At 38.7% G+C, this 23,591-nt stretch overlaps 1 protein-coding gene across 5 annotated transcripts in view; it reads left to right on the top strand.

Annotated features, from left to right (window-relative positions):
* NCOA2 (nuclear receptor coactivator 2) overlaps positions 1-23,591 on the top strand; it is a 188,310-nt gene that overhangs the window by 80,807 nt on the left and 83,912 nt on the right. The window contains exon 1 of one of the 5 annotated variants that reach the window (XM_063170159.1): positions 17,247-17,626. The exons of the other annotated variants lie outside the window; for them this stretch is intronic. The gene's annotated coding sequence lies outside the window, so the exon portion shown is untranslated. Of the gene's footprint in view, positions 1-17,246; positions 17,627-23,591 lie in introns of those variants that run through there. 5 annotated transcript variants of the gene reach the window in all.

Raw genomic sequence — 23,591 nt, 5'->3', positions numbered from 1 at the left:
AGAGTAGGTCAAAGATTACGCATAGCAGAGGCTTGTGTGATTGGTTATGAACAGGCGAAAATAGGGTAAACTTTTGACCCGGCAGCAGCAAATGGAGCTGTGTAAAGCACCTACAGATGGCAGGATTTAACGTATAGTCGGGCTCTCGCCCTTTCACAGCAATTATGATCATATTACAGCAGGCACCGAGGGGAAGGCGCTCTGCAGCTCTAATACAGGGCGTCTTTGAAAGTTTTGAATATGCAGTTGCGTTTTGTTTTTGTAGGGCCATCAATTAGCTTAGCAAGAAGAATCCCACTTCTGTTGCTCGTGTTTGACTCAGTGAGTTCCTGACCAGCGTGCCGAGTCCATTTGGAACAAAAAAAATCATTTGAGTGGTCTGAATAATTTTGATAATATGGACTGCAGTAGATTTCTTGCTAAGCTTGAAAGACTCAGTGAAAGTTTTTATGCTGTTGTGCTGCTGATGCAGGCTTGAAGGGATGAGGAGAATGTGATTCCAGAGAGAGCTCTGGGAAAAAGCACTTCCAGTCAGCTCCTTGCATTCTTGTGTAGGTTCAGGCATCTTCCTGGTTGAGTTTTAAACCAGTTTTAAAGTTTGCAAAATTTAAATTTCAAAGCCACCAATCAATAAACTGCTTATTTGACAAGATTGTGGCATTTAGATTATTCAGTGTCTTTTGGTTTTGTTGTGCCTATGAAATACATGGAGAATTAGAAGAAGTGAAAGTGTTGTGAATTAGAAACCAATGATTGCCCATTTCCTGTAAATTTTGTCAGTTACAAAATCAGAAGCCCAGTTGCACTTTTGGCACAGACTGATAGTTCTGAAGCTATGTGAGCACAGTTAGTGTAATTCACTGCCTGTCAGATGTTTGTGTATCTTGTGTATGTACGTGTGCAAACTTCTCCCACAATTGTTTCTCCTATCAGGCTTTGACGTATCGGCATTTGGGAAAAGAGTGAGTTATAGAAGGCACACTTCCTCCTAGCTGGGATCCAGCCACTGTCTCCCTTTCCGTCTCTCTGCCTTGCCTTCTGGCCTGTAATCTGATGCGAGTGCCAGATGTGGGGAGGTGGAGCAGAAGCAATCCAAGCTTTTTAGACCATTTCATGGAGGGGGTTATTTTATTATATTTGTGGTTCACAAAAAATTTTCCTTTGGTTTTTCAGAATGACTTCCACGGAGAGTAGAAATTGCAAACATATGGTAGTAAGCTAAATAAGATACTGGAAAATGCTCTTTGGAGGAAGGGAGAATTTTTAAATAGTGATAAAGCGTGGTTGGTTGGATTTGTTTTTTTTTTTTGTTTTTTTTTTTTTTTCCTTTTAAATCATGCTGAAGCTTGCACTGTACATAGACTGCTGGGTGTAATTCCATTTCTTTTTGGAGATGAATTGTGTTCATTTTAGCCATGCCTGTACCTGCAGCAAAGAGCTGCTGCTGCAAGCTTTAAGGCACTTAAACGGCTCAGTGACTGCTACTACATGAGTTTGATCTGGTCACACAAGATTTCGAAACTTTTCTGGTTGTTGAAATGCAGTGAAATGGAAACTACTCTCCTCAAATGTCAAACAGTGCACACTTCATAGATTAATTCCTTCTACAGTTTTATAATCCCCCTCACACACAAAAAAACCCACCACCAAAAAAAAGTTTGGGTCAGTTAAAAATCCCACTGGTGCATTCCCCTTTTTTACAGATGGGCAGCTTTCAGATCACCGGGTTTGAGTTGCACTCAAAATTTTCCTGGACCTGTTATATCCCAGCTCTTCAGAGTGGGCTCACAGCCACAAGTGCTGCCCTGTGCTCCCTGTGGAGGCTGGGCCAGGGCGTTGGGGTGGCTTCTGCCAGAGATAGTGGGTTGGCAGGGTTACCTCTCAGACCTCATTAAAACCTCATTGAGTAATCTTAATCTAAAGGTAGTGGCATAATTTTTCAGTGTGAGGTGGTTGTCTGTTGTATTCATGACTTTAATGAATTAAAGCTTCTTTACATGACAGCTATACCACCTGAAATCAGAGGCAGTTATTGTCAGCTTTCTGCCTAATAAGTACCAGCTTCATAGAGGTATTCTGAATTTGTTGTACTTGAGAAATGCAAATCCAAAAACAATTCTATAGAAAAGGATGGTTCTTGATACATGAAGTAGAAAGGGAAATGAATTAAAGAGGTGGGTTTCATATTTGGGAAAGAAAAGGATTTTCCGAGCCAGAATATCCAGACTCTAGTTTTGTCTGGTTATATTCTTGTTCTTTTTGAAGTCTAAAAAAGTATTGAAGCATTATTACTGAAATGGTATTATTGAAATATTATGGGATTATTCCCACAGTTTCGCTGATTAAAATAGAAATTTAATTGAAGGATGTGCACTTTTCACAGCTATTATGTAAATAACTAGTCTTGTATTCCAGTTCCTGAAATATCCTGAACAATTATAGTTACCTGATGAATACCCTGTATGCTGCTTTAAAAAATATAAAACCTTTTAACACATAAACCAAACTGGGGGGGGGGGGGGGGGGTATATTAAACCTGTAACAGTGACCTGTGCTTTATAATGGCTGCATATTCTTCTTTTAATTCTGATCGTTATTGCTTGCCACAGTATAAGAGAGATGCTCATATTTCCTAATCATTGCTGGAAATAAAATAGTTAAAATGACTCTTCTAGGATTGCTCAGAGCTGAGTACGAAGGTTTCTATTATGAGTGGCACAAAAAGTTCTTATCTACCCTTTGGTAAATAGGTGAAACGCCTGTGTGCACTAAGGGTAAGCTCAGTTTCCTTTTAGTGTTATCTAAATACCTATTTTAGTTTTTCTTTTTATGTGCTCTGAAAGAGTAAATGACAAAAGCTGTTTCTTAGACCACACCTTGCTTACAGTTTCAAATAAAATGGTGGGCTTTTTTCTGCCTCCAGAAGACAACTTTCCAAACCTACCGGCATGTTTCCTTGTTGTCCTGTATTGAGGTATTGCTCACCTGTCTTGGTACTTACCTGGTTTAGTATGGGCTTGAAATTAGCATGTCAGGAGAGCATCATCACCACCTTACCAGTAATATTTAGGTTTCTGCCAGTGAACTATTGTCACAAGAGTATTTTGGATATTGAGAAGTTTTAAAGTTGTCAGTAAACCATTGTATAATCATTACAAATAAAGTAATAGAATATAGTTATAGTATGTAGTATAACACCACTATTTTTTGTGCTGCTCACCAAGCTAAGTGCTGGCTGTGTAATTGGAGGATAAAAGCAGTAATTTGCCCATACAGACCTAGCAAAAAGAACATTTTTTCTTGATGCATTTAAGTTGCTAGTGGAAATGTAGACAAAGTTCAGATTCTGGTCTATTTTTTTCCCCCCACAAAAAGTATCAAAGTCAAGGTGAAATATTTGTTACAAGAAAGTGTTGAATTTGATGCTCTTCATTTGTAAATGCACGAGGAACTCCGCAGATCTTCCAAGATTTTCTCTTCTCCTCGCCTAAGCTGTGAAAATTTCTGGCTTTGCACAATGTCTGTGACATAACAAATCAAAATCAAAGGAGTAACTGGACACGTTCATTTTCCATAAGACATGGGAGTTAGGTTGATACATACCTTCAGCAGAAGAGAGGGAGCCAGGAACATGATATTTGTGCCCCTGCTGGCTCAGGAACAGTTTTGACCTCCTGACAGTCAATCCCGAGGAGCAGTGGGATCACTGGTAGGGTGCAGATTAGTGAAAGCTGATTGGCACCAAGCACCAGCCCTTCCCCATGTTTGTGGACGTGACCACTTACAGCTAATAAGCTTATAATAATTTCTGCTTAAGCCTAGGTGGTGAAAGTAGTGGTGAAAAAAAGGTAAGGAGCTTAAATACGGAGAAGGGACGGGGCAAATTGTGATGGAACACGTGCAGTGTGTGCTGATGGTCCCTCACCTTTTGCACAGAGGCTTGTATTTATCCCAGTCCTGTTTACACACCAGCAGTAGGGTAGGGGAATCACAGACTCAGCTCCAACAAGAAGCATTGCTTATCTCTCTGCCGCATCAAATATTTTTGCAGTTGGGCATGAACATCAAGACTTTTGAGGGTTTCGTGTAAATCTTGTGCAGGAAGTTATTCATGAGGGGCACATTTTGTTCTCTGTCTGAAGGACTCCATTTGCACAAAGGAATTGAGGAATGTATTTTGTTTGGTCTTCTGAATGGTTTTGTATTTTGAAAGCTTAAAAAATTCTCTTCTCTAAACCAGATTGCTTTTCTGATTTGAAAATAGCACATGCCTTCCTGCCTACTTTGCATTTGTTACCTAAATGGAGTAAATTCAGCTTGGAGAGGCTTGGAAAGAAGAGAAGGATTTCAAATGATTCCACTTTAATTAATCCCAGGAAAATTCTGGCAAATCTGTCTTTTCTTAGTGCATGCTGGATATCCTTAAACTCCATTTCATTCTGATTGCATAGACAAGTCAGGATAGGTTTTTTCTGCCTATGATGGTAGTTTGATTTGCCAGTCACTAGGTTTTGGGTTTACCTCATTTTGTTACATACAGAATAAGGAGTGTGTGTTTTTGTGATTTCTTTTTTCTTTTTAAAACCTAATTTTATGTAAAGGAAACATTTCAGTGGTAGTGTTAGTTAAATCTAGCTTTGAAATGCTGACCTTTTATGAAATAGTGTTTTGCTACCAATTGTTATAAGCCAGTAGTGATAACAGTGGTGATAATTTTTTCCTCCTGTAAAATATAAATCTTTGGTTTGTTTAAACATCTCTGTTATTAGAACAGAGTAAGCTCCCTCTGTGGCAGATTATGGTACCTTCTTTCTTTGGGGAAAAAGAAACAAACACAAGCAATACAAAGAAACAACCCAAGGCTTATTTCCTTGTTATCTTTCTTGGCTAACACGTAAGGACCTTGGGTCCTGCTACTGCTGCACTCCTGAGGGCAGCTGAACAGATAATTTATGCATGTTATGTGCTTCTAAGTTCTCAGCAGTCTGGGACAACATAAGGACTCCATCCTGACAAGTAAAAAACATTCCAAACTTACTCCAAGCAAGCACTTGCACATAATCTTTACAGTTAAGGCCATGAATGGAGCCCTGTACTTAATGTTAGGTAAGGCAGTTCAGAGCATTGCAGGACTTAAGGATTTAATCCAGAGCATTATTGCTGTGGTGTTAACGAACAAACTGTCTTTCCAGTGCTACATTCTCACAAATGTTCTCATATTTATATATGAGTTTGGAGTTGTTTTCTATGCAAAGCTTTTTTGCATATTTATTTTTTATTTAAGATATTTTTCAGGAGTTAATTATTGACATCAGGGAAACGCATTTTTTTTTTTTTTTAGCAAATGAAAATAAAAAAGAATATTTACTGGAATAGTTAATGTGTTTAGTTCTGGTTTACATACCTTAAGTGCTGGTAGTGAGTCTTCTGGGAAAGTTGCTGGAAATAGAATCAGTCTTTCCAAAATATATTATTTTCTACTGTTCACATCTCTGTATAATTTTTATTGTAGAACTGCTTCTACTTTCTTCAGGCTCATTCTGATAACTGATAGTCTCCAAGAAAAATCTCATTGTGGAGGAAGACAGCTTTGTTTTCATCCCTCTTTAGCAGATCCTGACAGCTCTGCCTGTGAATCCAATGCCCTTTCCAGAATGCTTGCATAAGATTATTCTGGAGAATTCCTCTACTATCCTGCTACTGCATACCTAGAGATAGTAATTTTTTTCTCCTTTCTCACCCAGGAATATGTTTAGATTTTTTGTAATTTTACAGAGATAACATCCATCATATTTTCTTGCAGGTTTAATTTAAGTTTAAGAAATTATCTGGACACTTGTAGTATCCCTGTAAGTTGCAATCTGAACCAAAAAGGCAGAATGCCTGATACTACCCACTTAAATACACCTGGCTTACTAAATGACCTTGAATAGGTAATTTTATGTCTCTCTTCATCCTGAGATCTATAAACTTCTGATAATAAAACATATATACACCTTTGCAAAAGCTCTCTGAAATCCATGAGTAAAAGGTATCCCATAAGGTCAAAATATGAATTATTTATTGCTACATGACATGCACAGCATGCAGACTGTAAGGTTATGGATATCTTGTCTGTTCCTTTTTCCCCTGAGAATAAAAGTCATACCTTCATAGCTCTAAAACACCTAAAAAAGTGTTCATTGTATGAAATCTAATATAGTTTTATGTGTATGATTGTGTGATAATCTTGAAACATTGGTTTCTGCAAGGAATTGGTTTCAACTGTTAATACCCAGGTTTGTCTGAGAGGTGCAAATGTAGTTTTCGAAATAACAAACGTCTAAAAAACAAAAAAGAATGAATATGAGACCAAAAAGAATAGTCATAGGTGAGGCAAATACTGGGTTTTGGAGAAAGCAAATTAGAGTTTCATGGCATCAAAATCATGGTAAAGTTACGACAGGGTAAGAGATTACTGCTAGTGCTTGTAGCTGTTTGTTTTCTAATTGACATACCAGCAGTATGCTTTAAAAGAAACTGATTTTTCTTTTAGTATTTTTCTGTTCTTCTTTCCTGGAGTTTGTTGTAGGTCCTACTTGTCATCAAAAGAGTTGTGTTCTGTGCTTACTGTTTACATTATATATTTTATTAATTTAGGCACATTATATGTGTGTGTATGCATAGCTTATCTTGAATATGTATATATAGGTGGAGATGCAAAGCATGCAGGAAGCAAGAATGGTCTTGTTGCAAGAACAGGCCTTTACACTTCAATGTGATCATTCTCAGCTGTGCTTGGAAATCAGTAGGCAGCTAGCACAGGTTTTGCAGAAGTGCTGTGCATGTTCCTGCTATGCTACTTTAGAATTTCCTATATGCTACTTTAATAATTTGGTTTCTCTGTAATAGTTTTAGCCTCTGAAAGAGTATAAGGAATGGTCTTCAGTGGAGCACACTTAAATTACCCAGAAATGAGATCTGTGACATTAGCATAAATCTCAAGTGCTTGGCCTTTAATTCAAGTCCAAATATTAGGTCAGATTTGTGTCCAGCTAAATCCAAAAGAGCTTTTAACTCTTTGGGATAGGCACAGATTTTCCAGTGCTGAAAGCAGAGAGTTCTTGCACCAGTTTTAAAACTTCTCTTGGAGATTACAGACTCCTGGATAAGTTTGGTTCTCTTCTGCACCTTTGGATAAAGGGCAGTTCTACAGCTGAAGTCATGTCCAGTTGGAAGGATTGGGAAGATGTTACTAGAAATCAGATTGTGATGATGAAGGGAAGCAGTGCTATTCCCAAGTAGGAGCTTTTCCAGAAAATTTAAAAAATATTACTTCTACATATCAATATATTTTGTTAAGAAGACTGTACTTTTGGACCACAGTAAAGTGCCTGGTTAAAAGGAGCCATTTGCTTGGAAGTATTTCCCTTTATGTTGCCTTCCTTATTGGTTCTCTTCCATTCTACTTCAGGCATTGTTTTGCATGTTCTTTGTATTTATTGGGTATTTTCATCTAGCCCTCCTCACAGCTGTAGAATCTGATGTCTTGGCTAGTCTGGTTTTTCTTATCTACCCACCACTCTGATTCTTAACAACACTGAGGTACTGCAGGCTATATATTTATAAAAGTAATTAATCTGATTTACATATAGCACAGATATTAAGTGAGTGTGATGTATCAGAAGTTGCAGGAATACTGTGTCATGGAAGCTTCCCAAGAACTTGAACCCTAATGGGAACTTTGTCACTTTTTTCTCCTTATCCCTCTCAGTAATCTCCATTGCAAATACAAATGTTACTGTCAGTGTTATGTACAGGATACTCAGCTCAATGTTTCCTTTGCTGCTTTTTTCCCCTTGTATTATGTAATATTTCAAATCATAATATTATATTGAAACCACAGGATTTTTTTAAAAAAACACACTTTTGTGGAGAAGAACAGCACTGCAGACAGTAGCTGTATTCTTATATTACCTAGTTTTCTAAAGTTGAGGTATTTTAATTGGCCCTGTTACTTAATTTCCAACACATCATTCATTGCTTCCACTGGGGGCTCTCCACTGTTGCTCCTCTCAAAAAGTGTTCTTCCATGTGCCCCTCAGTGCCCACTGGATGTGCATTTATGTAGTACTGGCAGCCAGTGTATTCTGAATTGCATTAAATCCAAAGTCTCCAAGCAGCAGGTAATTTAAGAAATTGCATCTCTTGGCTGATAGGGACGTGGGTTAGCCTTTTTTATTGGTTTTTGACATTGTTTGTAAAATTTATTTTACTGTAGATATCTTTTCTTCTGGAAGGGCTTACATTTCTGGATGGCTGTCATTGTACATTGCGCCCCCTCCCATGTAAAATTTAAGTGAAAAATGTGGGATTTTTTTTCCAGAAGCCTTTCAAGGGAAAAAAAATCCTTCAACAGCCCCCTAACACCTTAACTTTTTTGAACAGTAACATCAGCAAGTAAATGCAGTGTCACAGATGCTTATTAAGAGGATCACACCAGTTTGAGAACAAAGCTCCCTTTAGTGTTAATTCATGCCCTCAGTTCACTTAAATTTCATTGTATCCACTCCTGTCAGGCTCTCTTCTGGGAGTAGAGTGATTGTCCTTGAACTTTGGCTTTGCTAAGTTAGAAGCATTTTCAAAAATACGAGTGGTTATCAGAGTGTGTGTGTGTGTGTGTGTAGCTATTCCAAAGCAGTAGTATCCAAACCCCACAACTCCCACAGCAACATGGAATCATGGAATTGTTTTGGTTGAAAGTGACTTTACAGATCATCCAGTTCCAGCTCCCCTGCATGGACAGGGAAGCCTTTCACTAGACTAGGTTGCTCAAAGCTCCATCCATGCTGTCCTTGGACACCTCCAGGGATAGGGCATCCACAACTTCTCTGAGCAGTCTGTTCCAGCATCTTGCCACTCTCATAGTAAAGAATTTCTTCCCAATATCTGATCTGAACTTACCCTCTTTCAGGTTAAAGCCATCTCCTCTTGTGCTGTCACTATATGCCCTTGTAGAGAGTCCCTCCTCAGCTTTCCAGTAAGTCCCCTTCAGGCGCTGGAAGGTTCTGTAAGGCTTCCTGGGGACTTCTCCAGGCTGAACAACCCCAAATCTCTGTGTCTTTATAGAAGAGGCACTCCAATCCTCTGATCATCTTTTTGGCCCTCCTCTGGGCTCACTCCATCAGATCCATGTCCTTTCTATGTTGGAGGCCACAGAGCTGGATGCAGGACTCCAGGTGGGGCGTTACGAGAGCAGAGTAGAAGAGGAGAGTCACCTCCTTTGACCTGCTGGTCACATATGCAATAAAGAGAAAATCAGCCTTCCCATGTCCAGGACTCTACATGGCTTTATCATTCAAAATTAGCACTGCAGTGTCATCTGCAAAGCAGTTGATAAAAATGCACATCACAAAACGAAGTCAAAAGATGGTCTTGAAATATTGCTTAGCAAGTAACACTGATTTACCTTTGGACAATGGTAGTGGCCATGTACTTGGAGTTTAAGGTGGCCCTGTTGGGGCATCCTGCTTCTCAGGTGGAGGTGTAATTTGGAAACAGAGTGCATCAGTTCTCTCACAGTTACTTTGACTGGATTGTGATTGCATTTCTGACTTTTGAAGGCAAAATATGACTTTATGTCCAGATTATTTCAAATTGTCTCTGTCTTTGCCATACTGCTGTTAAAACTGCCAGCAAAATATTTTCTTTGAGCTCTTTTTGTCTTGATATGTTACATGCCCTGCCTGTTTTCTCTTTGGTTTTGGGGAAGAAATTGCACAGCAGAAAGGACAGTTAATTTAAACTTGTCTGATTTCTTCTCAAAAGGATATTTGCTTCACTCAAGACAAATGGCTTAAACAATATATATTATTATGTTATTAACTTGGAGCTTAGAAAATATAGGTTCTTAAGAACCTGGGACAGGCAATTTGTAAAAATCCAAATTACTCATAAGTCCCATATTAAAGGTTATTTGCTAATGATTTTAAGAAATAGTCCTGTGAACTGTCAAGTACTGCTTTTTCAAGATGAGTCATGACAGCCATGTGTTTGAAAGATAAAATGGGACTCTCTTTGCCAAGAGGAAAGCAATGAAATAGCCATTCCAAGCATGACTTTTCTCCTCATTTACAGACCTTGTATCTTCTTGTGCTTCAACACAACATGCTCAAATGCAGTCTTTGAAAAAATAAAATGCACTGCCCATATTGTTGATATTTTCATTACAGTAATAATTTTGAGGTTGCTTTTGTGGCAAATTTACTGTGTATAAACGTGGTGTGGGTCACTAATTTTACATTGAGGGAAGATCTATCAGGCCTGCTGTTTGCAGTTGATAGCAGTTGTAATGTGTCTGCCATCTATTTTCAAACATTGTGTTTGACTTTCTCATACTGATGTACAGTATGACGTAAATGTGTGTAGGAGTCCTCTAGAGGGGACAGCTCTTAATATGTTCTAAATATTTCAGAGTAAAATGATCAAGCAGTATTCTGCTTCTGATCTTTTCCCTTCAGTCTTACGTATGAACTGATTTTGCAGTTGGTTTTAGGGAAAACCTAGTACAAAGTAAAGTTGTAAACAGATTCCTGTTTTGGAATTCAGTGTGTTGAACTTTATAAGAGTTAGCAGTAGACCCAAGTTCTGACATGTTTCCTCTTATCATAGACTTAAATATTCAGTGCTAACCACACTGGGGATGGTTGAGATGGTGTAGAATTTCTGCTCAGAACTTTGTCTCTGTAAGAATTGTCTTGTTTCTACTGTAAATATTTACCTGCATACCTAAATTTTATTGCTTCTTTACTTAAATGAAATGAGTCTTGTCTTACATGCTTGAAAGATGTCATTTGTTATTACTGCTGCTTATAGCAAACCTGCACTTCTGTGTGAAAAGTGAGCAAGTCTGGTTTCTGTTGAACACATAACTGTCATTATGTTAAATATTCTTTAATACCCTACATTCAGTCATTGCTGTTGGATTGTCACAAAGGTTGTGGGGTTTTTTGCTCTTTTATTCTCACAAGTGGGATTTGTAGTTTCTGAATTGACGCAGTGCTAAAATTAAATGCCAATTTCATCACATCTACGTCACTATAAAAATGAGCATAGACCAATTGTCCTGAAGTTGATACTTATTTCATAGCAGAGTATTTAATTATTTTATTATAAGTCAAATTAATTTCAATTGCTCCTGCTTTTCCTTTCACTTTTTGTTTGGTAGGCTGCAGTCTGTGGCTTTTGGTTTTCTCATCAAATAGTGCCAGTTCTTGTAGTTCTCAGGAGTTTGTGTTTGGGCTCAGTTAAGTTTTGTGGCTCTGTCTAATGCTGATGGAAATTACTGCTTGAAATCTATTAATAGAAAACCTAACTTTGTTCATTTTCTCTTCTATACCTTGTCTCATCCACTGATATTTTGGATGTTTAATAATACCAAAATTTGGAGCATGACTGCTTTTCTGTGTACCACGTGCTCAGTGGTTAAGGCAAGGGATCAGTCATCAATGTTTGCTGTTCATTGTCATCATTCACCACTCAGCATCACAAAGTGCTGCTCCAGGTCCTTGTTAGAATTGATGAGAGTGGATGGTGCAACATTAAATTAGCTTATTATTTCTTCTCAAATTTGTAAAAAGCAACTGTCCCTGTGTTCAAGTTTCTCCCAGGTGACACTAGTTGTAATCAGTAGCATCTCCTTTCTTCATTGAGGTCTCTTGGAAGGATGTGAAAGCCCAGAATTTCAGGATCTGCAAGATACAGTCTCAGTGCATTTCCTGCTTGCTTCTCGTGGGAACTGGCTTTTCAAATGCAAGGCAATGTCTGCAAGCCACTAGCAGTTACAAGACTGCTGAATGTTCATGAGACATGACATTTTTGTGACTTCCTGGGAAATGTTAGTCTTCTCTTAAATAGGAGATCTAGGTGCAGAGACCTGAGTGTTCATCACCAGGTATGGCAGAATAATTTGCTGTATCCTGAACTAAAAGTTAGAGGTCCCACTTGCATTAAGCACAGCAGCAAGTCTCTGTTTCAAGGGAAACACAGGCAATGTATCAAATCCTGCTGAGTTCACACACTGTTGCTGTTATGGCCGGCTGGAGTCTTACACTATTTTGCCCTGCCTGGTTATCAGAAACCTTGAAATTTCACCAAATTATTTTATCTTTAATCCTTTACCTTGATTGAGTCATATGATGTCATTTGGGAATACTTTATTTGTAGATAAGACTACATGAAAGAAAACTTACCTTATCCTTGGATTAATTAGTATGGTTTTGTTTTGCTCTTAATAGTTAACATTTTTTTGTCTGACTTTTATCTAGTTAAAACTTTTGTCTAATTCAAATCTCAGCCACTGAATCCTGCCAGCAGTCAGTCTGCAAATTTTGGGAACCTTTTAGTATTAAAAGTCCTTAGAAGTACTTCTGTCTTGAGATGAGATGAAATAAAGAGTTTGAGCTGATTTAAAAAAAAGTATTCACTGGAAGGCACATTCTGTAGAATGTAAAATAATTTCTTTATAAAAAATCCCAGACTCTTCATAACTTAACTACATTCTGTTAAAAATGCATGGTAGCACTAGATGTTAATATATTTATGTAACGTTGTATGTTAATACAACATTTTTTTCCTATGCTCTAGTATTTCCATTCTGGTTCTGCTTTTCTTTGCTTGCTGAACTTCCTTTGCTGAGTTCCTCTCGTTTACTCCCAGCACAGATGGAAGCATCTCATGGTCTTAACTTTTCTCTCTGTGGGTTGAGTCCCATTTCTACCAGAGAGAATAACCCACAGAGAGCACTGGCAAGCACTCTGCTCTAAGCAGAGGGGGAACAACCTTTTTTAGTCTCCAGGAGGAGAAAGAACTGAGCCAGGAGCTGACCATTTCCAGATTGCACTGAAAGAAACCCTTTTTCTTCTCTTGTATTCCTTCTTAATTAAAGGCAAAGAAGTGAAGCAATAGAGATTTAAATAAAAGAAAAAAAAAAAGAAATCCTCATCAGCTATTACTCAAAAATTTCAATTAACTATAGTCATCAAACTTGTCTTAAAAAGAACAAGTTTGAAAAGAACAGTGGACATGCCCATACAGAACTTAATTGCTATATATGGCACACACCTCAGTACTGCATTCTCCAGTTAGATGTTGCAGATACTTGCACATGGAATGCTCTGAGTGGATGTTTATGAAAGTTATGAGAGCCTTGATGAGCTGTCTTCAAGAAGCGTGGACATTTTATGGAATGAAGAGAGAAGCCAACGGTAATATCTAAGAGGTTGAGAGGGGAGGGAGTGTCTTTTCATTGCCCTCATATGGACAGAACTGAAAAGGTTCTTAGCACTGTAGGTGCCTGTACTGCTAATACAGAGACTGACAGTGAGCAATGACAAATGCAGCAAATTCCAGTGATACGATTTCTGTGCCCTTCCAGAGGAGGTGCGAAGGTCAGAAAAATGAGATTTATCTCCAGTATTCTATTCATTTTTTATCAGCTGGTAAATGGAGGAATCCTAGTTTTCAATTAGGAGTTCCTAAACTGATGAAATGTCCATGTCATTGACATTTAAGTCAACAGGTTTTCAATTTTGACTTGAAAAACCAATGTTTTTATGTAATGTTCTGTAGAGGAGTTTGAAAAAAATACCTAATATTTGAAAACTGTATGTTTGTGTCTACATTTATTGAAGTGTAACACATTAAATCACTATACTGTTTTACTCCTTTATCTGAGCAGTAATAGCCTTATAGTGCATCATAGCAGTCAGTCCTAATAGTTTCTGGTTGTTCTCTTTGCTGGTGCAGTGCCCTTCCAGTCTTTCTCACGAGGAGTGAGACTTAATGCTGCCCAGTCAGCTTTCCTAAAAGTCAGTGGCCTCATGCCTTGAACAAAGCCCGGTGAGTCAGCTTTGCAAACTCTTACAAACACAGTTTGAAATGTCTTGCTATTTTGTAAATGAGAGCTGTTACTATAGCTGTCAACTGGGTACCCTTTGGCTACTCCAGACTGATAGAATTGAAGGGATTGTGAGGGTGGAATTGGATCCTCCTGGGTATGGCATAAAGAGTTGAGAGAATGGACTAAGAAGTTATGTTTTGGAGTTAAGAAGACTGAAAAGGTCTTTTGCGATGGCTTTACCAGTTCTTGTCTTAAGTGTGGGTATGTTAGAAGGGCAAAGAACATCCGATTATTGTGATATGTCCTGTCTGCCTGATGCATTCTTTTTTAAGGAAAAAAAGGAAGAAAAAGAAAATAAACTTTAAAAAATGGTGAAATGCCTGCAATGAGGACAGTGTTCTGTTTATCAGTTGCAATTATTTGAACATAAATGTTTTAGTGAAGCTGCATCTTCCCCATGTCTATTGCGAAGTCACCTGCAGCTGGGCAAAGAAAATGAAGTATTAACGAGATACATTTCTTAGAGAAAACTTAGGTGAATCTCTTCTGCTGTGTAAGATCCGTGTCTTATCCTAACATGAAAAAGTCTCCAATGCTAGAACTAGTTTTGCATGTCACCTGCTCATCCCCAAATTGAGTGTGGGATGCCTGTGAAACTATTTGAAAGGTAGCAACAACTCTGTCGTTTCATTGGAAGCATATATCACTGCCTGATAAAGCCAAAGAGCCTTTTCTTCTTGTTGTTGCATGTTCCCTTATTCCCACTCAGAGCAGTGTTTTCTGTCAGGAGTATTCTTCACTCATTTCTCCTTTCCCTTTTTGTCTAGAATTAGTCTGTACACTGCAGTGGAATGTTCCCACTTCTCCATTAGTTTTATCTGTATACTGTTCTTCACTAAGCAATCTTTTTAACAACATCTGTGTACTTTCACTGCTTTTTCAGCCTTTATCTCCTGTTTTATTGCTACAATGACTCTTCTCTGTTACCTCCTTTTTACTTACACATAACTCTTTCGTTAACACTGTGATTACTGTGTTTGTACTCACCATATTATTTTGAATGTAAATTTCTCATTTTATGATTCCTGTAAATATCAAGGAGATAGTTTTAGCTATGCTATCTGACTGGGATGCTTGCTCCCATTTTTTATGTTTTCCTTAGATTTTTACTTCACAAGTGAAGTGTTTTGTATGTGAACATTCTTGTGAAAGTTCATTTTCCTTCTGGTAATTGTTAATATATTTTCTTGAATACCAGAGATGCTCTCCCTAATCTTCAGGTTTTGTCCCATTAGTATAATTTTCCAATTTGACTAGTATGCTTGATGTATCTTCTTTAGATAAGGAATTCATATGGAAAATGCAAATGAGATAAAATTAAGATTGCAAAGCAATTCCTGTTGTATTGGGGTAAAAGTTGTATGTAACTCCAAATAATGTTCATTTTGCTTACCCTATGCAGTGTAGTGCTTTGAGAAGGAGGGACATACTGAGAAAGGCCTGGGAAAAATAAACCCCCTCAATTTACTGTGAATATGTTTTTCTGGTGAATGTATTCTCCTTATGGAACCAGATTATTTCTTCCTGGACTGAGGATCTTTCTCACAGATTCCCTCTGTAGCATGGAAAAGAGAAGAGTAGGAAATAGGATTCACGCTGCTCCAGAAGGGGCCTCGTTCCCATTTCGTTTTCAGCTGCTCTGCTGCAGAAGGGTTGGGCCTGAGCTCATGGTGCTGATCACAGTGTTGGGGCAGGTTTCCCCAGAGCCTTGGGCAGGGCTGTCCTTAGGGAGAGGGGTAAACAGAAGGGGTGATGGGGCAGCATTGGCTGCACAAATTGTATGCACAGGACAGCCACTATTTCTTCACAATTTCCATTTTATTTTCCTGTGAGTACAGCCACAGTCTCTAAAACTGTTTTCCAGGTTCCTGGAGAAACCGTAAGTTAATGATCAATGCTGTCTTTAAGGAGAATGAAGTGGTGTAATGGGATAAGATGGAAGTAGAAGGAGTTACAGGGAAGGACCCACAAGAATCATCAAGTCCAACTCCTGGCCCTGCACAGCACCATCCCTAAGTCACACCCTGTGCCCAAGAGCATTGTCCAGACACTCCTTGAACTCTGTCAGGCTCAGTGCTGTGACCTCTTCATTGAGGAGCCTGTGCCCAACCACCCCTGGGAGGAAGAACCTTTTTTTCTAATATCTACCCTAAAGCAAAAGGAGATAATTCTGTTTCTGGATCATATAGGAAAAGAGCAGGTACAAAGCTGCAAAAGTTATTCTGTGGGCTTGACAATTATTTTACAGTGCTTCATCCACAACTTTCTTAAATCGCCTGCAAATCCCTACAATGAAATGCCTGGGTAAGGCTATGCTGGTCTGTGCCCAGCTGCACTGCCCAGTGCTTTCAGAGGAGGACAGAGCTGGGGGAAATAATTTGGGGATGTTTATGCTGTGTGCTGAGGTAGTAGGGAAATGGTGCTAATGCAGAAGAGGAAAGGCTTGTTCTGTAGTCTGTGAAAACTACTTCAGTGAGGGCAGGGCAGAGCATTGGGCTTGTCTGTGTACTTTGCCTTTTACAAGCAGGAAAGCTTCTGAGTAGCGAGGTGCAAACCTGCCTGGGGTTTGGCATTTAGGAGGGAACTGTGAAGCTGAAGCTTAAGTAGATTTCCCCATTTGACAGTGTCTTTAAAAATGAGTTAAAGCAAGATAAATGATGTCACTTAATATATGGAAGCACTGACACTGGAGTTTTGTAGTGTGGATCATTTGTTATTTGTGCTTTTTTGTATTTACAGGAGAGTTGTGTGCTGGGGGGATTTGAACCATAGGTTGTTGCTGAGAGAAGAGTATTTATTGCAGCAGAACTAAAATTAAAGGCAAAAAATTAAAGTACTCTTGGGGGAAAAGAATAATTCTAACTTGCCAGATAGTCAGTATTAAGCATGCTTAATATTCAGTTTAGTCTCATATGACATGTTTATGACCAATGTGTATGCCCCAACAAAGGCACTGTTTAAAAATGTATTTGCTAATTAGTTTTGGTGCAAGAAGTAGAGAGAGAGCCCTTATATTCCTCTTCCACTTCGACAGCACAATTTGCTCTTCGGTAGAGGAAGATGCAAAATGATTTCAAGTGTGCTGGGTTTGGGTTTCTCCAGGAGTCGAACACTTCAAACCAGCAGAAGGGAGGGAGGGAGGGAGGGGAGTTGCTCTGTTATCATCAAGCTCTGCTAATGTAGCCCGGCTGCCACGTGACTGCAGAAAAGGCTATTATCTCAATGAAAAGGAAACTGCTTTTTAGAGCGGCAACAGAACAGAAGCAGGAGGAATTTTCGAGTACTCCACCATGCTGGATTGTCAAAGGGGGATCTCTCTGATCAGCAGTTAGGGAAGGATTAGCGTGGCCAGTTTGTCAGCTGTCATTAGAAGCAGATGACAGAGATGATAAGCTGCTGTGTGCGCACGTCCTCACTCAGCATGTGCTTTGGTTTACATCAAGACATAACACAGGTTTGGGATAATGGAGAGCTGATATTTTTAAAGCTGTAAATTTACTGGTAATCGTCTGGGGATTTTTTTCTTTTTATTTTTTTTCTTCTTTTTATTTTTTCTTTTTTTCCCCTCCTCCTGTTTTTAATAAAAAAGCCAGTGGGATGAGTGGGGGATTTATCTACATCTTGATCTGAAGACGGAGAAAAACTAATAAGATCTGCCTTCATCTGCAAGGGCTGGAAGATGACAAGGTGTGTTTCTGAAGTGCTGTGACTTCATTGTTAGTGCTTTCTCTTTGCATATGTGTGCTCCTGTGTGCATCATAGGGGTCTGGATGTTGGGGGTGCAGGGGGGCTGGGGGGGGTCTTGGTTTGGGGGAGTGAGAGGAACAGTTTATTTCCGTTTGAGAAAGAGAGTTTAAAGAGAATGTTTCTAATTAACAATTGCAAAGAAATAATGTAAATTCGAGTCTGCAGTTTCTGTTGTTCCCCTCCCCCGTTTTAATGGCTACAGGTGTACTTGTGGTTGCCTGTGACAGTTTTATGGGTTTATGAGGCTAAATATATCTTAGTGCACAGGAAATATTTTTGTAAGCAAGTTTTCTGGCATCCAGAATAATGCACAAACCCATCTATATTTTCCCACTGTCAAGAGGAGGTGGAGCCTGAGAGTGTCTTTTTCATTGCAGTAATTACTATTCAATATTCAGTAATTTATATGCACATGAAGAAACTACAAAGTATGTCAGAGTGAGACATTTTTGCAATAAAGCCTTCTCTTTCTGACCAAGAGCTTGAGTAGTCAAAACACAGTGAAATATTGGTAGTTGTTACATAACTTTCTCTATTCTCTAATCTTAATAGTTTTCTTTACAAGTACATGCTCATGTAAACAGAATGACATTCAGTTAATCTTCAGACCTCATATTTATCTCATGGTTATGCATGATGATGTCATTAAATATCTCGGCAGTATTTACCTTTCTTTTAACCTTGGGAGGACAGCATTTAATATTGCAGATTAATTAACTAATAATATCCCCCTCAAGAAGGTTATTGGTAGTTACTTGTAGTAAAGTGAAGACAGTATGCTGTCCCCCCTCCTTGGGAAGTTATTGCAGGCTTGTTGACTTTATTTTCCTCTCTTATGCAGCATTAAGCCCAGCGTTTCTCCTTAAATCACAGCGGTAATACTAATCCTAGAGCACAAAAAAAGAAGCTGAAATTAAGTGTTTGGATTTGTATAGGAGTGCTGGTTGTCATTTCTTTAGAAATTTGTATCCAAAGTTAAGGGCAGGGTTGAGAGGATGCATATGATCAGTCATTACTGCAGTGCACTGGCAGTTTGCTAAAAGTGTGTTTTCCCAGATTCATACTGAAATCGTGGTGGTGACTATCATGCTTAGAATCAGTTTAATAATTAGCTAAATACATACAGGAAATGCCTTAGTTTATTTTATTTAGAACTTTGAAAAACTCGTGCTACTTTGAGATAGGAGGGAGAAAGGAAAATATTATTGTTTTTCAAATTAATGTAGTTGGTGTTTGAAGAGACTTTATTTCATACTGTGAGGGCAGAGCCAGAAACGTAAACAAGTTTGCGCTATTTATTTGCTTGTTCTCTTTTGTCTCAGTTTGATTATTTTAATTGCAGCATGGTAACATTTTGGTACAGAGGCCTGGGGCAGGCGGTGCCGCGGAGCGGAGGCTTGAGAGCTTGTCACGTTCACGGCACCAAATGTCGAAGCCACAAGAACAATGAAACTTCCTCTCTGCTTCTTGTGTTTTCTTCCTTTATTTCATTACAGAAGATCTAACAAGATAGTGGGGGCTGAGTAGTGCTTTCTGATATGTTGGCACTTATGTTTTGTAGAAAAATACATTTTTGCTGCTTGTACAGTCATTTTGATTTCCCTGATGCCTTTTAGGATGTATTAAGGGGGGGAAATTGGAACAAAATCAACCTTTTGTGTAGACTGTGTTCTTCATGTGGCTCTGTGTTCTCACAAACTCAAGTTGGGATGTTTTCTTTCATAAGCGGTTTCTTACAGAATTATTGTATCTAGCATATATAAAACTATCTTTGACCAGAGTAATTTTGTTTGTCCACTTTTCAAAACTGTGTATACTTCTGTAGTCAACAGGGTTACACTGGTAATGTTCAAAACGTGTGGCTCCCTTTTTTTTCTTTTACCCATTTTGTTGTTATCTCTGTAAGGGGAATTTCTCATGCAAGGAAGGAGGGAAGGTGACTGCATTGCAAAATGTACCAATATTGTATGGAAAAACCCTCCTTGGCAGGTGTGAACTAGAGGTGTACTTTGAAATGTTTGGGTTTTTTTCACTCCAGAGTTCTTAGAACAATTTTTAATAATAAGTGTCATTGGGAAGTCAACTGTCTGGTTAGATTTTATAATGACATTTTATTTATTTATTTATTTATTTATTTATTTAGGCTGGTCATAGAAAAGAATGAGGGAAGGTGTGCAAACAACCTTGATTCTCAGAATCTACTTTATTAAGTAAAATAACTTTGTTAGCACATTAATACATAATAGCCCCATAATTGTAGCAAGAAAGCTGAGTTAAGGACCGAGGACTGGATCTGCAAGCCAAGCTGTTGGAGCTGAGTAAATGAGAAGGGTGTTTGTAAGTTGATAATCACTGTACTTGTGAGGAAATCCTGATGGAGTCATTTTACTGCCTGCATTCCTCCTTAGCTTCTCTTGCTGCTCATGTTCATCCGTGGCAGGCCTAGAAGGATGCCTGAATTGGACTAAAAGCTATGACTGGCAGGTCAAGCTTTGGTCTCTGGAGGTGAGGTGTGGGATGTGAAAGCCTGGTGTTTCAGAAGTGGCTGGTCTCAGTACCCATGAGCGAGGCTGATCTTGCCCTGATAGCTGGAGGTGCACTGTGGGGCCCTGGGGAGGGCTGCCTGGGTGGTGAGCATACAGAGCATGGGGATCTGTGCAGCAATTGGGCAAAAATTGTGAATGAAGACTCAAGCCAAAGGTTTATAATAAATGCATTTCATTTGCAGTGTGTGTTGTACTTGAATATCCTCTTTGCTGCTCCTATTTAATTTTCTCCTATGCACGCTGTCCCTAAACAAACTTCATCAGGATGCTGTACTGCTGTGATTTTCCATTCCTGATAGCATAGGCTGTTGTGATTGAGCAACACGAGATCCTCATGAAGAAACTTCTGTTAGAACTGCTTGGAATAAAATTATTTTTGGTCCTTTTCCTGAAGTTTTGCCAGGTATTCAGTCCAAGTAGTTATAAATGTGTGTTATTTTTTGCTTTGAGGCTGTGTATTGCAGACTTCTGGTCAGCTCCTTCTATGAATGTAGTGGGTGTTCCTCTCTTTAGTGATTATATTCCATTACAATCCAAAATTAAAAATACTCAGAGTAGACATTGATTCTTTCTTAGCACTTGTGATTCTTTACCAGAAACTGTTTCACTATTAACAAAAATTAATTCCACTTTATTTTTACAAAGAGAATAAAATGGCTCATAATTAGCATTCAGCTTTAATAGTAGAATAACCTTGTTTTCTTTGGGCCACAGGACACAAGCATAGACTTTTCAGGCCTATGGAGTGATTTATGACCTACAAAAGAGAGAAATTACAGTTTGATATCTTCTTATAGTAGACTAGGAGGAGAATCAAAGCTTCAGTGAAGTCAGTGATAAAATTCTGATTTATTTCTGTTGAGTCATAGCATCCCCATAGAACTGTTCTGTTTTTTTACAGTGCCATTTCTGCTTTGGGGAGCTTATAGAGAGCTGTTGTAAAGCTTGTAGGGCGTTGCCTGTAAGCATTGTGGAGGCCAAAGGTATATATGGATTTAAGATGGAATTAGGCATCACTGAAGATAGGTTCAGAGGAAGGAGGAGGCACAGCTATGCTGCAGCTAAGCTTGTACCACTGATTGTCAGAGACAGAGAGCAGGTATGGGGGAAGGATCATCTACAGCTGCCTTGTACCTTCTTCCAAGATACCTGCTGTTAGCTTCCATGATAGACTAGTCACAAACTCAGTGTTTCTTTTGGTGGACTCATACAGCCATTTCTATGAATATTTTATCTGGTCACAGCCTGGATTCATATATATGTGTGTGTATACATATAGACACACATTACTACAAAGCTGGTGTTCACCAGATTTTATTTCTTGGCACTTGACTAAGTAAAGCAAGAACTTTTTTATGAGTTTAATGCTTTTAAGTGCTTTAAAATGACAATTATACTTTTCATCTTCTTCTGTTATTGCTGGTTGCATTTTTTACTAAAGCAAATGAAATTAAGACAGACATGAAATTTGAAGTTGTTAGTAACTGTTATTTGTGTTCACAGACCAGTTTTTGAGCTAATGGATGTATTAAAAACATCACGTTAATCATACTTTGTAAGTGTTGGCACGACGTTCATGTGTGGCTCTGACATAATTTGGTGGCTTTAATTTTTGTTCTTAGTAACAATGTGTGTAGTTAGCACTCATGTTAGCTTTGCCAAAAGTCTAATGTCCATCTAGTATATATTTATTTTAAGTACAAAACTACTGCTACCTCCCAACATTCTGCATGCTGGGAGGTGATACAAATATAATCATTCATGCATATAGCTGTATCCTCTCAAAAAGCATGTATTAAATTGGTTGCTCCTCAAACTTTATTAAGAAAAAAGCTTTTTCTGCTTCCCAGCTCTTCCACTGCTGCTGCAGTGTAAATGGATGACACTGGCATGTGTAGCAGTATCAGCAGGAAGCACCTGCTGGGGGAATCTACCTGTTCATACAAATAGGGGATGGGAGCAGAGGCCAAGCTCTCCGTCTGCTCTCTCCCATAACATCCGGAACCACATCCTTGCCACTAGGCAGGCACCCTCTGGGACCAGGGCCCAGCAGGCCATCATAGGCTGAGGAGAACACTGAGTTTTCCAGGACAGCCACTCTAAATGCATTTCAGAGGCAGAGAGGATGGGTAAAATGTAGTGGGCATTGTACTGAACAGGATAATTTGGTATACAATTTAAAGAAGTGGTGCAGCATTCTGAACTTCTGGGAGCACAAAGGACATCAAAGTGGAGTCCAATTCACCTCACAGACAGCTGTTAAAGTTACCATGACTGTGGCCATTTGTGGAGCTGGGTGCTACCATTTGTTTAACTTGAATATAAGTATGTTTGTCTTCAGACTGTTGTTAACTTGCAACCTTCAGGAACAAAGCAGCTTGAATTCTTAATTTGAAAATTTATTATTATACACTGTTAAATGAAATGTATGCTTATGAAAGCATCTCAGTATTATAGAAGGAAGTGTGTAGAGTACGTATCTTGTACATATGCATGCAGTGGTTTATTCTTTCACCATGATAACAATATTAAAATGTATCGAAATATTATAGATAATGTTTAGGTATGCTTTCTGCAGCTCAAAGTTTTAATCCAAAACTTGGCCTTCTAAATAATGGCCTGAAATTTCAACATGCTTCCTGGTAATAGGTGGTTAAGTAGAAAAGAAAGATAAACCCTCTAGGTGCTGTAGGTATGTGAAAATTAAAAACATGAGTTCAATTTTTGATGAGGCACCAGAGAAGACACATAGAGGTGGAGTTATTGAAGTGCAACAAAAGTTTCAGTAAGATGATGTGATTTCAGTATCTATCTACTCTGGGGCTGAAGGAACATTGTTTTAATGCCCAGGTTGGAGATATGAAAGGTGGCATGCAACATAAGCATCTTCTGCTGAAGCCTGGGTTGCACATCACATTGCACCTGAGTGTGCAGACATGCTAAACTCGTCTGAGTGACCAGGAGGACCAACACCTCTCTAGCTGTGTGAAGTAATTGAAATTCAGATTGATAAATGAAGGAACTTAAATTCCAATATGATAGGTTTTATATCTGTGTGTGTAGGTCCTATAACTCTACGTGTTACTGTATGCACCTTGTGTGGAAACACAGTGTTTCGATCTGGCTTGCCCTCTACTTTTTGCTTTTTACCTGTACAGAACCATGTTTCCTGAGCTTTTTATCAATGGAATGTATTTTATCTGATGTAAACAGACTGGTGTTTGACAGGCAGTTAACTGGAGTGAAATCCTAATGTAGGCAAGCCCACATTACAGAGATGTGTAAATGCCTCTGTTTATGTGATTGGTCATATTCATATTTTTCTCATTGCTAAGATAGACATCTTGAAAATCTCACCA

This window comes from Melospiza melodia, chromosome 1, assembly GCF_035770615.1.
Source record: "Melospiza melodia melodia isolate bMelMel2 chromosome 1, bMelMel2.pri, whole genome shotgun sequence".
NCBI classification, from domain to species: domain Eukaryota; kingdom Metazoa; phylum Chordata; class Aves; order Passeriformes; family Passerellidae; genus Melospiza; species Melospiza melodia.
Note: the sequence above shows the minus strand (reverse complement) of the source record. Positions and strands in the feature narration are given on the sequence as shown.